Raw genomic sequence first — 17,427 nt, 5'->3', positions numbered from 1 at the left:
TCAATTCATTAACGCCATTAGCTAGTAAATTATCGTGCGAAAGGTTCGAACCTCGATTACAATCCTACAAACACACACGATCGTTTTCTTCGTCCAGCATAGTTCAACGTTAAAGTACCTTTTCCTCGACATCGCAAGCGTCTACATTTTCCACCATCCATGCGAATACCTTTCGCTCGAACATTTCCGCGTGTCTCCAGTACGTTCAGAAACGTTTGATGGAGTACCTAGACGGTAGCCGAGAAGCGCGGTTAATCCGCGAGAAGTCTCGACAAGGCGATTCTCCGTGGATTTCCTGGAAGATCTCCTGCCGATGAATTCGCCGTGCAATAAACTGTTAGAAACGAGCGACGGTCTTGCAGCGATTAATCGCCGCTGGTCCGTCGAATTTATCAATTAACTATAATCGCGATGCGTTAAGACTCGCTGATGATTCCTCAATCTGGCAATGGCCACCAGGACGCGAGGCCACCTTCTCGCCACACACGCACGCAGCGATAATTTATCGTTTGTCGCGTCGCGATATCTAATCACCTCTTAGAAGGTTTGCACGCGCGTAAGCTCGACCAACTAGCTGGATATTTGTCAGCGAGATTACTTCGTTTCCGTTGGAGACGACGCTCGGTTTTCTGGCTAGGTCGCGATTTAATCAACCGGTCAATTTTTCGCAAGCATGGATGAAGGGTAGATGGGTAAAAATTGCTTGATATGAGGACGGAGTGAACAGAATATTCAATGCATTTAGATCGGCGTTCAAAGAAAACGGAACACGACGCTGGATGCATACGGCTGTGTTGCCAAGATGCGAAAGGAAAAACACAGAATCGAAAACATGTAAAAAGAACGGAGGATTGAAAAAGAATTTAAATGTCGAGAATTTAAAGACGAGATATGGATCGAAGTAACATAAAAAAGTTTCCAACACGAATCAACGATTGGAACGATACAAGAAACTGAACATCCAAGAAACCGAATTTTGAATCTATTTATACGAATAAAAAGCGTGGATCGTAATAACCGACGAAAAATTCACGAAAGATCAGACAGATCAAGCGGTTGATATCCAAATCTTGGCTCCATTTAGATTTCTCAGAGCGCTAAAGATGAAAAAAGAAAATAATAAAAAAAAGATACACGACGCCGGATGCACGCAGATGCCTCGAACACGAACGAAGAGACGCAGGATCGAGAGGAAGGATGAAGGAAGCTCGGAGAAGGGTGAGAAGTAGAGAGGGGCATCTTTATATACATACACGCACGAAGATTAATTATTATAAACCCCTGCCTTTTGCCTACAGTCATCAATTTATACTCCTCTCGTGGATCCCAATTCCAAACCCAATCCCGAACCCGTGAGCCTCGCGCACGAAATAAAGGCTCATCCTCTCTAATTTATGCATGTCGAATCAATCTCCCTCTTCCTTTTTTCTTTTCTTTACACTCCCCTTATCCTCCATTTCTTTCCCACCTCTCGTTTCCACCACTTCGATCCTTTCCTCGTCCCTCTATCTAACTTGGCCGCGTTCTCGATCGCTGCTGTTCGCGCACCTGGGGCCAAACCAGGTCGAACGCGGCGGACCAAGCCATCCCGATAATGAGGGGCCCGCGTTATCCTGTGCAAATATTTTCCTCGGCGTCTGTTTGCACAGGCGCGGCGAGGATCGGGCGCGAATACGCGAGATTCGATGGATGGGTTGCTTCGCGTTTGAATTATAATGCTCGACAGTCGGGGTAATCAGTTCATTCGTGATCATCTGAGTGGATACTTCTCGGTAGGGAATGGGCAAACAGAATATCCTGGATGAACCGCATTTCGTCTTTTGGTCGATGGTTTCACAAATTGGAAGATTCTTGGTACAAAAGCTGTAATTTTGATGGGCGATACGACGTCGAGCGGTTGACTCGAGTTAGTGAAATATTTGCCAACTTGTCGCATCGTAAATAGATTGCAGATAATTACGTTACTATGATTACGCGCGTTGTAAAATTGGTCAGCAGTGAACGTGTTAAAAAATAAAAAAAACGTGTAGGAACTCCTTTCGCAAGGAAAATTTACTAACATTAGTAAAACGAGAAAGCGACCGTAATTATGGTTTCTAAAAGGAGTCTGTAGCGGCAGAGTCAATTGAGTCAATGAAAGATTCGAATCGAGAATGACTCATACTGTTGTGCCTTGGAGTATCAACATTGTTTTGGTTTGCTAGGTTCAAAGGTAAACGAACTCCGGACAAAATATTATCGCGGTTATTTATAATCGTTAATCGGAGTTACATCCGAACTTTTTATAATACCACCTGTCGATACAAATAGACGAATGTGTTCTCTAGGAGGATCAGTATAGCGAATCACTATAGCGATCATTATAGCGAGTTATTATAGCGAGTCATACAGTTGAATAGCGAGCGTAGAGTTGAACAGTAGCATTGAGCGGGCGACGATAACGACCGGTATACACAATCTCTGTATTTGTATTTAAAGTGATTTTAATATACACTGACTATTACAATTTTATCACTCGTCTCTTTAATAAACCAGACACGTATAATAATCCACCTCGTCTTTTTACACAACAGCCCACATCCGATATTTTGTAACAATGATGCAAACAAATACTTTGCGTGTACAATTTTGTTCCATCATCCAAGGGAGCAACGTTTTCATCCAATTTCCTTCATCCAGCAAAGATAATCGAACGTCGATGGACGAATGACGACTATGCAAGACAAATTGTATCACAAGCAGGCGCAACGAGTAGTCTCGGCAAAAAGCGCGTAATCCTTCCTTCCTCGACGAGTCATATGCCTCTCTCATTCTCTCTAAATTTATTCTCAGCTCGGATCGATCTATTGGCGAGCATCATTCGTCTCGGTTGATCGTTCTTGAGTACGAGAGAACGAAGAATAAACGTTGAATGGAAAGGAGTCTCTGGAAGGCATCGTCCGGCCAGTATCCGTGGCTCGCGATCGTCAGAATGCATTATCGTGTTGTTGCATCCTCGTTCCTGCGCACCTACCTCAACGCGTAAATATTGCAGGTAGGTGGAACGCACCGTGACGAGATAAAGAGGGACACGCCACGCAGAGACGCGTTTAATATTCCGTAGGAGTGTTATCCACGCGACCCGAGAACCCACCCTGTTGCTCCCTCGTGTGCATTTCAATAAAGCCGCCTCCGCCCGGGATACACGCTCGTTCAACTGAACGTCCAGTTTGCTTGGCGGCTGGTTCTCCACGCATTCTTGTCGCCCTTTCATCTTATATTTCTCTCAGACTTTCACTTCACTGTGTCTTTGCATATCACGTGTGTTTCTGAATTTGGAAAGAGTCTTGCGCGGCTTGAAAGTAGCGAAAGTGATGGATGTTTGAACGAACAGGATGTCTTGCGAGTGTAGATCGCATATCGTATTAGATTGGATTTATTATGTGCTTGAATTCACGTGACATCGTTCGATCGATGAAGCAACGTGCTTACGTTTGACAGGGCTTGACGTGGTTTGGTAATGTCGAGAAGCGGTGACAAAAACGATTCAGACCGACGATCATGTTAGTCTTGGATTGTGTGGAATAGAGCTACAGGTGGTTTGGGAAATTATGATGTTGTGTGATGTAACGTTTCGTGAGTTTAGATCGAAGACTTTGTTGGATTTATGTTGGATAGGGTTTGAAGCGGTTTGTAGTGGTTGTTTCCACGGTCATTGTTAAGTTTGAAAAAAATATGTGTCAAGTATTTAGCTTTACCGGATACGACTCAAAGTATTTTACATTGTAGATAGGAAGCGATTCTTATGCAAAAATAATTGCTCGATCATAAAAGTGAGATAAATTAAGTTTCGAAGAAAATGTGGGAATAAAATTCTACAGCGGCAAAACATGTATCGTGGAATAAAACTTTGTCATCCAAACTATAATTTTCAAGACAAATGACTTTGGATATCTTTTATATAAAATTATTACAATGTGTAAAACCTATCGTAAAAAGTTGGGAAGAATAATTTGGGTATGGCAAAAAACACATTGCGATAAAGAAATCATCGTTGTCCGATTTATGTAAGCTGTTGGAACGCTATAGTTGTATACACAACAAGAGAACAATAATCGTTTGCTGTTGCATTGAAATTGCACAGCGAGAGACTACTAAAAGATCATCTTATCATAAACAATCGTTAAATCTTCAACCTGAGCGTGACGTCGAAATGTCACGGTTCAAGAATATCGTAAAGCACTTTTTTACGAGGACAATCTCAGATTCAATATCGCGTTTGAGGTAGCAATTTTAGAATGTCAGAGAATGCCTCGAGTTACTGGAAAAATCGTGGGCAGTTAAACGAGCTGTGACAGTGACAGGAAAGGTGTGTTTCTAAGAAAGCCGAGCAACACCCTAGTATTCAAAGAGAAAATTATCCACCTTATTAACCCATTATCGTCGTTTAGCTTAATTGATTACAATTACGCGTTTCCACGGGTTGGAATTTAACAACCATTAAGAATGTCGTTTTCTAATGTATTTAATGGTGTGTCTATTCATTGAATTATCCGTAGAAATTCACGCCTGTTTTCTTTTACACCTAATTATCATAAAAGATTGTCTTTCCTACGTTGTTTTCAATTTATTTCTTTCGGTAACGGTAACGTTCCGATCTCTCTGTTTCTTTAAAAGAAATTTCGTTTCCCTGATTTCTTCGTAGATTAAGATTTTCATAATTTCTTTATTCGTCGGATGGTTATCTCAAAGAAATAAATAGAAAAACAGGGAAATAGAAACATTGAAAGGAAACCTTCTTATAATTTCGGAAGGACATAAAAGTGAATATCTCAGTATTTAAATAAATAACGAGTCTCGATTGGTAAACGGAGGTAAAATAGTTTCCCTGTAATATGGCGATAAATCTCACGCTCGGAATACTTTCTCTCGATAACAGTTTCACGACTGCAAGGGATTACGGTTCCTACGCTCGCGAGTTTCCAAGCACGAGCAATAATATCAGTCGCGTAAAAGCGTATCGATTCCAAAAGGAACTCCAGCAACGAGACGACCGTTTTCTCCATTCAATACTTCCTCGATTGTCTTGTAACCTCGATCCATAATCCGACGCGGGCCGATCGCTGGTGTTAATAAGATTTATAAAGGAGAAACGGTGAGAAGAATGCCGCGATCCTTTTTACCGATACGTATCTCGATTTAATGTCACCATTGCTCGCTCACACGTCCCTGTCGTTCTCGCTTCGGCCGCCAGCCTGGCTGCGGTATGCATACTAATTCTACAAATAAATCTATTTCTACGCGGCTCGAGGTCGTTGGTGTGAGGTCGAAGGGTGAATAAATTTCCTAGCGTGATTTTCTATGAAAAACAGCCACCATTCTTCCGATAGAATCCCTCGATTCAGGTGGATTATAGCTCTTTTTGCCGAATATAAAACAACATCGAGGACGTCGATGAATGAGAGAATTTGCAGCGCTCGAACCTTCCAAGCGTCAGAGTAATTACATTATCGATATAATTACGTCAATCTTATACAATTTCCTCGGCAAAGAAACGTTTCGAAAATTCAAACAATCAATGACGAAAGCTAAACACAGTTCTCGGTTCACCAACAAAAACCACACTTCGAACGGCCTTCTTTCTGTAAGTCGGTCGATCGTAGAGGAAACAGGATATCGCGAGGAGTAATCCTCGCTGTTCCAAAGACTCGCGTGTCTCGTAGATATAAACGTGCCCACGTATTAACTTCTGCCAGATAGAGAGACACTCTGGTTTTTCTGTTTTCGTGGATGCTGGATGCTACCTTCACCGGAAGTAACTGGTTACAGGTGGATGCACGAGAGCGAATTTCTTGTTATTCCGAGGAATAACAATGATATATGTAATATATGCTAGTCATATTAAAAAATCTAACAGGTTTATAAATACGAATCTTCTTTTTTTTTGGACGGGAGAAGGAAAACACGAACTATTTTTTGCAAACTTGTAATAAATCTCACGCGAATAGCAAAGCGAGTTCGATTATTCAAGGACAGCGGAAAATAGCTGAATCGAAAGTAAAATAGTATTCACAGAGCGATACGGCCAGTTTCAAGCGTGAATTCATTACTGCTATTATCTGCTAGCCGACCTCGTCAAGGAACTCGTTCATTTGCCAACATTACGGCGCGCCAACGATCACCAATTCACTGTTATTACTTCTCCAATCTAGAAAAAAGACAAAATATCGCTACCGTTTTTCACCAATTCTCTTTGCTTCCTTTTGCACGATCAATCGCGCTACGAATCGTTCATTTGCCTCGGAGCCAGTGGCGGCCGATCATTTTCCGCACTACTTCATCGTTTTATGCTCCCTGAACACAACAGAAGCTCGAGCCACTTCGTCTCGCTCGATCGATCTTGTTGCGTTTTCATCGATGGTCCACGGTGATGTTGCAGTATGAAAACGACATAAGAATATGAAGAAAACGATTCTTCGATCGTGACAAGGAACGCGTCTTTGTTCGTTAAGTTTTGTTTGTCGCAGAGCGAAACGAAGCTTCTGCGATCGATACGTTAAAACACCATTTATCAACTTTCCACCTCTTTCCTCGGAATTAACTGTTATCTTTTGTAGAATTTAGAATTCGGTTTTTTAGTAATGTAAGTATCCAACAGATTCGAATTCGAAACGAAAGTCGAAGGTAGCGAAAAACTAATATTTCATTCAATTAGATGTATTAATTGGTTTATCGGTGGAATGTAAAGAGAGGAAAGATGCGACAGCGCGATTCTTGCACGACAACTATGCGAAGCACGCTGTCACAAACGTTGTTCTCGTTTTCATCCAGCAGATTTTTACGTGGGCAGACACGCGAGAGCGGAGATTTACGAGGCCATTGTTCGTTTGTTACGCAGAAGTAGCAAAGAACGCGAAATTCCGCGTTACCTGGAGAAGATTTAATTGTACGATTAATTGCACGCGTTCTCGCTGGTTTTAAAGCATGCAAGATTCTAGGAACGAATTGTAATCGACTGTGCGATGGAAAAGTGCGAGAAATAGCCTTCGCGAGTTCAGCCAACTCCGCTGCGTTCTTTCGACCATTTTACGCACAATCGTAATTTCCTAAAAAACATATCAAGTTCGAACAGAACGCGAACATAAATTTGTATTGTCCTCCATGATCTTCTGCCTCAACTTTATGTTAGATATCTTCTTCAAACGTTACAAATCTCTGTCTTGTACAATGAAAACGAGGATCAGGATATAAAAGTTCGAATATCGCAGCGAGGTTGGTCGAACGTTGATCAAACGTAAAAAGCAACTGCGTTGCAACTTCTACTTTTCCGTTTCTTCTTCTAAAACTATTAAAAATCCGTCGCGCTGCATTTTACATTCTCCATTCTCCGTTCTCTATTTTCTACGATCACAGACTCTCCTCAACCCTCGATGCGAAAACAACCCCGTCCCGGTAATAGGTTCGTCAGTGGCGTTCGACATGCTCGTAAAACTTTCGCCGTGAAGCTTCACCGTGAAAATCGGTTTCCTCTATCGGCCAGAGTGACGTCGGGCGAAAGGAAGGGTTAACAGAGACACGGGGGTAGAAAGGTGTCGCGCGTTGACTTTGATGGATCGAAGATCCCTCTACCCCCGTTTTTGTTCGCTCTCCACCATCGGTATTTGTTCTTTCTTTCACCACGGATAAAACGGCGTATCTGACAGGTTACTCTCTCACGGTGTATAGTAACGTCTTCTGCGCTCGCGAGAGCACGCACTGGCAGTTTCGGTCCACACTCGCGCCACTTAGAGCCGCGAACTGTGCAGCTGCAATGACTCGTCGCGGAGGAAACTGGATCTCGCAACTTCCAACACAGCTCTTGTAATAAAGCGTTGAAATTTCACTTTTCTTCGATGCGTAGGGTTCGCGTGTTACTTTTGAGAGGCTCAAGGTTTGCTTGCGCCCTTCAAAAGGCTGTGGCTGATGAATGTTGGATATTTGAGATTATAGAGCTTTGCAGGATGAACGCCAGATATTTGATATTTTTAAATGTTTGATATTTATCGAATAGAGGAGAGAGAGAGAAAAAAGATGTTGTTTAAAGAATGAGGTTTGTTCGATGACGAGTTTAAGTAGTGTTATTGCGCTTAGAATTGAAGAGTAGGGAAAATCGCGTTGTAGAAGAACATAATACGAGTTTGCAGCTTAAATTCCGCACAGAATTCGAAATTGTATACCGAACAGAAATAAATGTAATGTATACCTATCCATAAGATAGGGAGAGGTGATTAGCTTGGAAACCTTGGAAAGGGTCATGCGTGGTTGTGGATCTAATTTTTCAAAAGTTAATTCCACGTTTATTAAATTGTAACATAATATATTCGTTCCATCTTCTTCGTTGATAATGGACGTAAAATAGGACGACTTTATATCACGATACGATATATTTTACATACGTAACAAATTTTGATTCAGCTTACGACTAGAACAATAATAATTATCGTATCTTCGGCAAAAATCATTCTTTTCATTAAATTCAAACTAAGCTTCGCCAAGGGATTTACCGAGAAATTTTCGCTATAAATTAGCCAGATGATCGGCCAGTCTGAATCCCTGCCCGTCACGCAACGCTCGACAAACTGAACGATAGTCTCGCGATCTATCCCATAGTAGCGGACGAAAAACGCGAACAAAACGCCTGCATATGTGCGTAGGACGTAGACAGAGGCTGGTCGACGATCCGGCTGTTGCACAGGCGCAACGAATTCAGTAATACGATCGCGGCAACGAAATATCAATAACCGTAAGATAATACCGCGGTGTAACGCGAATATCGGTGCACCGCGACGCGTGGTACTCATAATTTCGTCTTGACCGATGAAAATGGCCGGACGATCGCGAATATCTCGCAAATGTTCGTCTATCAGCCATTTCGAATTCGACTTGTGTCGATTCTGAAGTCTAAAAATAATTATGCAAACTGTGCTGTACACGTATTGTATAACAATGATCATTGTGTAAGGTGAATGAATGTTCTCATAGCAGAAGGACGCTAGAGATTATGTTCTGTTGTTGGTAAAGAATTTTCGTTTGTAAAAAGACGAAGATACTTCAACCTCTTGCGGTAAGAATCGCATTCCTCCGTATAAACTAACGTCTCTTTGGTCTGACGATGAGTGGTGCAACCTCCTCTGTATCTGCTTGATGAGCGATTGTTTTAGAGTAGTAAATCTCGACGTAGGCAGCGATGCAACAGCCGAAGGGCGGGCTCTGTCTCTCAGGAAGCGTTGAAAAGATTACACAGTTTTCTACCTGGAGCATTCACTCGGATGGTATTATCGATATATTAATGTCCTTTCTTATTATTCGAACATTGTTGCTAATGTAGTATATGTTTCTTCGTGCAACGTATACTTGTCTCATTTGCAAAACATTTATCCAAGTACTTGAGTACCGAACAGTGTTACAAGCTATGTTTTATATATCAACATCATCTTATCTTTCATATATGCAATTCTAATAAGGTGAGAGTTATACTTCCAGGAAGAAAGCAGTAGAAATTAAAATTGGAATCTCGAGGAATTTACATTTTATTCTCGTTCTTCGGCAAAGGCAGGATTTAATAATAAATTGTAGATAATTGGATAGATTAATTTTCAAGGAATAAAAATTCCCAGAAAATATTCTTAGAACCACGCAAATCCGTATCTAACATTCTTACTGTTCTAATAATCAAATTTTCGTGCATTATCCAATTATCTTCTGCACATAATATCCAGTTTCCAAGAAAAAATATTTCACGGCAAAGATTCCGTCAATCACAGAACCTGATGATTCGTCGTTTGTTAACAATCAAATTTTCAGACACCATTCGATTACCATCTAATGTACTGCAATTTTCAAGTAACCAGCTATTGCAAAAATCTTCTTAGAAATACGTTCATCAATCTTCCTCTTCCAACTCAACAACGACAATTACAACAAATCTCTCGGAACCACATTTGCCAACTTCAAACATTTTCCCTTTTCCAAATCCAACAACAATTGCAGAAGCTTCTTGGAACCGTATTTACCAATTTCTAACATTTTTTTCTCTCGCAAACCCACCGACGAAAATTGCAAAATTCTCTCAGAATCACATTTAGCTATTTTCAACATTGTTCCAAGAAACATCACAAACCTAACAAGGGCAATTACGAAGGTTTCTCAGAACAACGTTTATCAATTTACAACATCGTTTCTCTTGCAAATGCAACAACGAGAATTACAAAAATCCTTCGAAACCACATCTGCCAGTTTCAATCATTTTTCCAGTTCCAAATCCAACAACGACAATCACGAAAGCTCGTCGAAATCGTATTATACCAATTTCGAATATTTTTCTGCTCGCAAACATTTTTGCAAACGTAACAACGACGCTCCACAGATACACCAAAGCGTGTTTAAAAGTGACTAGAAATGCAGCACTCTAGTTCACTCGGACTTTTCCTGCGGATATCGGATTAGGTAATGCGCGGAGGTGCACAATACAGGCCGTTATCTATCCTTTCAGCGTAGCTTGCTATCTGGCTCTCGTTTCAAACTCTCTTCTTTCCTCCTTTATTCGCATATCTCGAAAAGGGTACGGACGTAGCTACCCAGCGTGACTGGCGATAGGATAAGCGTCACCCTGTACTTCCTACGCTGTTTGAAAATTAACTGGACAGGATGAGAACAATTAGCGTTGGCTTCGCGTAATCGCCAAGAACGCGACAAGATAAAGTGGACGACTGCCAGCTAACGGAACGACGAGTTTCGTGGTCGATTTTTCTTTTTTCCGTTTACCATCGCTCGATAGGTTAAATTGCAAAAAATCTGAGTGGCGAGTTATTTCGTGGGAAGATCGTGAGTCCTTTTGTGGGGGATCGAAGAGGAGAGAGGTCGGTCGTTGAGCCGCGGAGATTGGAACGGAGGATCGGCATACTCGGTATCTAGCAGTTGCCCAGGTTAATTACAGGTAGTAATGAGAGATTAATCTGAATGCGAAAATGGAAACACGAATTAATCGGCTGAGGAGATTTACGGCCGGTTTGTGCGCCGTGTATTTAGAATTTATGGGGGAATCGTAAACGCGAGTTAGGGGATTTCCCTGTGGGATTCAATTATCGAAGATCCACCCGGCTTCTTCTCTTTCTTTTCCAAGAACCTTGGCATCTGTGTTTAAGTGTTCGTCAGTTGATTCGAAATTGATAGAAAAAGCGAGCATCTTCTAAGAAGAAAATAGAGGACTCGGTATTAATATGTATATAGTAACTTCAGGTTTCGAAGTAATCGTATCGAGTATCTTGCGGTTCTTGATGTATTCTGTCAGCGAAATATAATAGGTATCCGTGAATTGATTGGAAAATAATAAAAGAAAGAGCAGAATCGATATGAAAATAACGAGATTAAAAGTCGGAAATTATAATGCATTGAATCATTATTATGTTAATATATCAATTTGGAATTTCAGACCAATCACGCTAAGTGACTTATTATACCTCCTTTTCATTACTCCGCTAGATTATTGGAATTTATATATAAATGTCTATTATCTGAATAGAAATTAGTAGAAAACGAAAACCAGAACGGTTAATTTCCTGTTAATATATGCTAACTCCGGAGCTCCGAAGAGTCGTAAAAAGGAGCAGCCAGCGTGATTGTCCGATTAACCGATTATCCAAGTGGCCCAAGCTACCGGCGGCGGATCAATTAACCCGTATAACGCAGGGTCGAATCTGCCTCGTACGATGAATCGATGCGTCCTCCGTGATAACGCGCAAAAACTATTTTATAATACTCGGCCGATCGTCTCAATGGAGCTATCATTACAGAAACAAGAATCTCCACTTAACTCAATTTACCAGGAATACGATCGACAACGAGGAATATAGCCACGGAGAGACCTCCGATCGTATTGATTCAATTACATCGATATATCTCGAGCGGACTTAGCGCGGTGTACCAAACGAAAGAATAGAGTCGTGGAAATCGAAGTTTGATCGCGATGTTAATACCCAAGCTGGCTGATAAATGTACGCGATTGCGAACATCGCGTCCTGACGAGCGAGAGATAAACACAGTCTTCTTTCTTGTGGAAAAATAGAATATTTCGAGCGAGGAACGAGTTCCTTTTTGCTGCGTGCCTCCGCTAAATGTTATGCAAATCGGTCACGTGAGGCATTCATAGTCGATCCATTATGTCGCCGGTGACGTTTTCATCTAACGTTTGCGGTGTCCGCTCTTTCGTGCAACTAAATTCATATTTTTCGTGAAATTTTACGCGTATAGGACTTTTTGAGGCAATAATTTAAAGTAACATTAACGAATCGACGCGTTATGAGATATAGAATCGCGTTTCACTCGTGTTCTCCGCGATGTTACAAAATGAAGCGTTCTAGAGGTACCCCGTTTAGTTAGTCAAAGAGGAAGCTTTAGAATACGCATGCGGTAGCGTATTTTTCCAGTCAAGCTGACTCATGTTCTTGCGGTCTCGGTGACAATTTAGTTTCAGCTATTACAATCGATCTTCGGTCGATGGGAAATCTCTTATACGTAAAAGCGAAGGAATTGGCGAGACAAGAACAATGTCGGTCATTTGCGTTATACCCAAAAAAATATTTCTAAAAATACGTCATTTCTATTCAGAAATACGTACGTTCGAACAATTTTCGATTATCCAGAAGGAAAGTGACGATAACAAAGACATGAAGGGGTAACGTAATACGACATTCGCCGAATCGAAGAAACATCGTAGAAGACAAAAAGCAGACTTCCTTCTCCTCTTTCGTATTACTTCCAACTTCGTCCCAAAGATCTCCTTCTTCCGACAAACCACTTCTCCCGTTTCAACGCATACGATCTTCCTCTCTACTGACTTCTATTTCCCAACGAAACACGGAAGGACACCGTCGCCAGAGAGCCGTGACCCTTGGTGACTTTTCGCGCGTGCACGGAAGCGGATCGCTATTAAAGCCCGGCAGATACGTCAACGGGGGCACCCTGCTGCGCGAGAAGGTATCGAGCGTGCTCTGCGGTTCTGTCGGAGGCGCTGGACCGAGAGTGGAATCGTTCGACCTGGTGGAAGGGTCGACAAAGCAGCGTAAGGAAGAACGCGTGGAGAGAGAGAAAGAGACAGTGTATGTGTATAGAAAAGAAACGCGTCTCGCAACGGAGAATAGGCGCGAGAGAAGGTGCACAAGGAGGCGGGGATGCACCGATATGAAATATTCCCCGGAGTGTAACTCTATATTATTATCCTCTTTCACACCTCCCTGCACTTCTATGCGCGAGAGGAACCTTGGCACAATCAACGAGTGCCTCCATTGTCTCTCATTGTCGCGGCGGCTCGTGCACACGAGCGCACGCGTACCAAAAAGCGTTACAGGGTCCTGCATCCCTCGGCAGCGAAGACTCTCTATCGTACCCCACAGGTCGACCTGCTCTCTGGAATTAATTAGCTCCGACGTGGCCACTAATTAGCAAATCGAGTCTCGGGCGTGTTTCTCCGGGCTCTCATCTTATACGATTGGAAAGCGACCAGCTTATGGTAGGCTCTCCTTCGTGGACTTTCACGTGGAAGGTTTCTTTCGCCGCGGAGAATGATGCCCAAGAGTGGACTCTGCTTGGTATCGTGTACAGTTGCTCACGAAAGTTTCCGAACACTCGTAGGAAGCTTTCGTATTGCAATTTCGTACGCATTGCTACTGCAACGAGACTCCATTGTCACGATTGTAGGTGGTAAAATTTGGAAGAAACTTGAAAACGTTGGAAGCTACGAGATATTTCGTTCAAGTATATACTTCAGCAAAGGTCGTAAAAATACTCCAACAGTCGATTGTACGTTGCATCGATAAGTCTCGACATTCAATGAGGCTTATGCTTTTCGTATGCTTGAGATGGCTTTTCACATTGTGATTTTTTTTACCAAATATATATTTGCAGCGATATCTTGTATAATTCTGTATACGTTTTCAGATTGTCTTCAAATTTGACCAATATGATGGTGACAGTCGTATCTATAGTGTTAATAAAATTTCAGAACGTTCTATATAACGTATAAAAGTTTTCCACGATAAGCTTTCAATTACTTTTGCGAGTCACCGCAGGTTCGATTGCCTCGCGAGGTTACCGAGTTTCTTTCTGTAGACGACCATTTCCTTTTTCTTCTCTTCTTTTACATGTCTTAACATTCAGATATTTTTTCTTTCGACCGTTTTTTGTGCGAATTCGCTCGTTGCTTTTTTCGAGACGCGTCTACTTGGCTAGGGCGAAGATCAGAATTGTAGAAGGAGTTATCTAGATGGACGTTTCTGCGGCCGAGTTTCCGAGCTAATTCGCTTTGACTGGCAGATAACGGCGACGTGCAGCTTATTCGCGGATGCTTCGTTGGAAAAATATTAACAAGCTCGGAGGTGGGGGGAAGGGGGAACAACGCGAATCTAATTAAGAATACGAGAACTGAATTTCTCGGAACTGGTTCCTGAGGACCTATTAGACCACCGACAGGACGCTTCCTCGCGACTGTACGACTTCCAAACGTGACGCCATGTTCGCGCGAGCTCCGTGAAACTCGATGAAAACACGAAGTGCATAATTCAGGATTAATCGAGGGGGAAATCGGCGCCGTTTAATTTCGATAGGACGAGCCTTGGAATTTGCATTCGGGATACCGTACGGCCAGTTATCCGCAAGTATAAATATAAGTATAAAAACACTTGTCAGCGATGGTTACCATGGAAAAGGAAGGAAATTCTTGCGTACGATAAATAATAATAACGATGATAGCTTTCTTGGTTATAACAGAGAAATATTTTCGTTTTCGCTTAAAGGAGACATTGACCCGTAAGATTTGTACAACCCATTTCCAATGTTTCTGTTACTTTAACTACGTGTGTACTTTTCGCATGCACTTGCGCCATGTGCACTTTACATTATGCACACATCATTTACATTATGCATACTTTAAACACAAGTGTTACTTCGACTTTGTACTTGTCCGATTTCTTTCGTGTTCGTTGGAAATTAAGGAAATTTGCTTTCTTCTAGCGTACGATTATCACGCTTGAAATGTTTATATTAACTCTATCGAATCTCAAGGAAAGTATTACAACGTTTCGCTGAACCTTATTTACTGATGCAACTAACCGATCTACGATTCATCGGAAGCATCAATTTCCATATGACCTCTCGTCGAATTCGCTAAAAGTAACATGGCGAATCTACGTGCTTCGTAATACGAACGTGTCGAGTCATGATATTCGCTGTTTAGCCACTAGATGATCGACGAAAAACACGTTTTACGAGTATACAACCAAATTCGATATAATGCGTTTCGTTTGACGAATATCCTAAAATTCTTCTCAAAAGTCTACGTATTTTGCAGCAGAATTGTACGTTATCGACGTATGCCGTGTAACAAGTGCAGTCAAGCTACGATATTCGCTGTTTAACGAATCCACGGCGAAACAAAAGCGCAATTTCCCATTGGAAGGGTAAAGATTCTCGATATATCGTGCCATCGAACGTTAAATCGCGATTCGTTCGAGTGTATCGCTGGGTAATCCATCAGGCCCGTGTCTCCTTCGTCCTGGCTATTAAATAATTCAATGAATCGGCCGATATAGACGGCGGGACGAAAGAAAAGGAGAAGAAAATCAGGGGACGAGGGGAAGAAAAAGGAAGGATGGAAGAAGGGACAGCTGGGAAACGGTAAAAAATGAACGATAGCGAAGCACGGTTACGCACAGACCGGGGTGATTCGATGCGTGACATTGCTCGTTTAAGAGTCTCGCGCTGCGCAAAACGGCGCTCCTTTTTCCTTCCTTGCGGCGCATTGTCGGCGCCGGTTATCGCGCCGCTAATGCGACGCTAATAAGAGGTGTCTCCTGTTTCGAGAATCGCTCCTCTTTTTGCCCTGTTGTCAGCATCTCGTACGGAAGTCCCCGATGTCGTCGACCGGTCGACAATCAGCCAAGCCTGGCCCGATAAAAGGGCGTTGTTGGAATTGCATTAAGATAGAACCACGAATGGTCTTCCGTTTATCTTCTACGCTAGTCTGTTTTTCCTTAGGTTCCTCGTAGGTTTATCGTAGGTTTCTCCAATGGTTAGATTCGTTTATATCTATCTATTTGTTTATATTGCCCTGTTTAGCTTAAAATTGATTTAATATTTCCAGAATTTTACGTCTATTTGTTTGAACGAAATTTTTGTATACATTTTTAGTTTGCTTTCAAACTTTGTCATCGAATGTAATTAGCATATTCGAATTTCAGAACGATACGAATAAAATTTCATAATATTTCGCGTGAACGCACAATATGCTCGTAAAAGGTGTCTATAAATTTTCGGATATCTTGGTGAGCCTGATATTATATTTACATTTCCTACGTGTTTCCTATTTTTATATATCCATTTAAATTCCCTATAAATATATAGAAACTTTAATTATTTATCACAGTCTAATAATTACCGTTATCGTGGTTGATGTGGCGTTCGATTAACCCAAAATGTTAATTTTATTTGAAATTGAATTGCAAGACGCGATAAATTAAACGAGGCGTTCCACGATCTACCGCGCAGTTGACAGCGACGAGGATTAACGTTGCAAATCGTTCGTACGTACAAAGTATTCGATGCAAAAAATGCAAATGTATAATCGATTTCACGTCCGGCATCAGAAGCGTCCTATCGTTCGTGGCGTTATCTTTCGATCATTTTCTCGACGTACTCGTGAAAGTTGAAGTATCTGGTATATCTTCCAGGGGTTTAGCGTTTGCGCGTAGATTGGTAATCACGATATTCTTAATACTCCATCTAGACGTGGCCATTGACGCGACAGAACAGGTTTGATATCGATTTTGAATATTCAGATGAGAAAAGTAAATTAACATTCAGAGAAAGGAAAAATAAGCTGTCATTTATTTTCTTCCGTTTCTCAGACTGTATTAATTACAATGAATTTCTTATTGATTCCCTATGTTCCTTTAGAAATAAATCCACCGAAAAGCTCATACTCGGTCGAAAAAAGAATTTAATAACGGAAGAATCATTAATTCCTATAACATAAAGTCTTTCACAACATATATATACCATCTTCTATGTATTCAATAGTAATTGGAACGACCAACGATAATTTGTCATTTATCTCACATAGTACAGCATATACACTCCTCGCCAAAAAGATAGCCCAGGTATGCTATCTTTAATTTCTTAATGACGCGTGTAGAGTTTTTCGTCTCTAACGTATAATATCAAAACATTACGAGTTCCGAATATGCGGTTCGTTGAAAATAATTAAAAATATTATGAGGTTTAGTGTGTAACAAAAAAAATTGTTTTATTTTAAGAACGAAATGATAACACATGTACAATAAGAAATTAATAATCAACATAAATTGTAACTAACAATAATTACTTATCAAACATATATATTTATTTAATAATGGTTAC

The 17,427-nt window shown here is 41.3% G+C and overlaps 1 protein-coding gene across 6 annotated transcripts in view; it reads right to left on the bottom strand.

Annotated features, from left to right (window-relative positions):
• Nucleotides 1–17,427, bottom strand: part of LOC126922083 (protein grainyhead) — a 161,252-nt gene that overhangs the window by 50,597 nt on the left and 93,228 nt on the right. The gene's annotated exons all lie outside the window — the stretch shown is intronic.

This window comes from Bombus affinis, chromosome 11, assembly GCF_024516045.1.
Source record: "Bombus affinis isolate iyBomAffi1 chromosome 11, iyBomAffi1.2, whole genome shotgun sequence".
Classification (NCBI taxonomy): domain Eukaryota; kingdom Metazoa; phylum Arthropoda; class Insecta; order Hymenoptera; family Apidae; genus Bombus; species Bombus affinis.
This window is presented reverse-complemented; position numbering and strand designations above follow the sequence as displayed.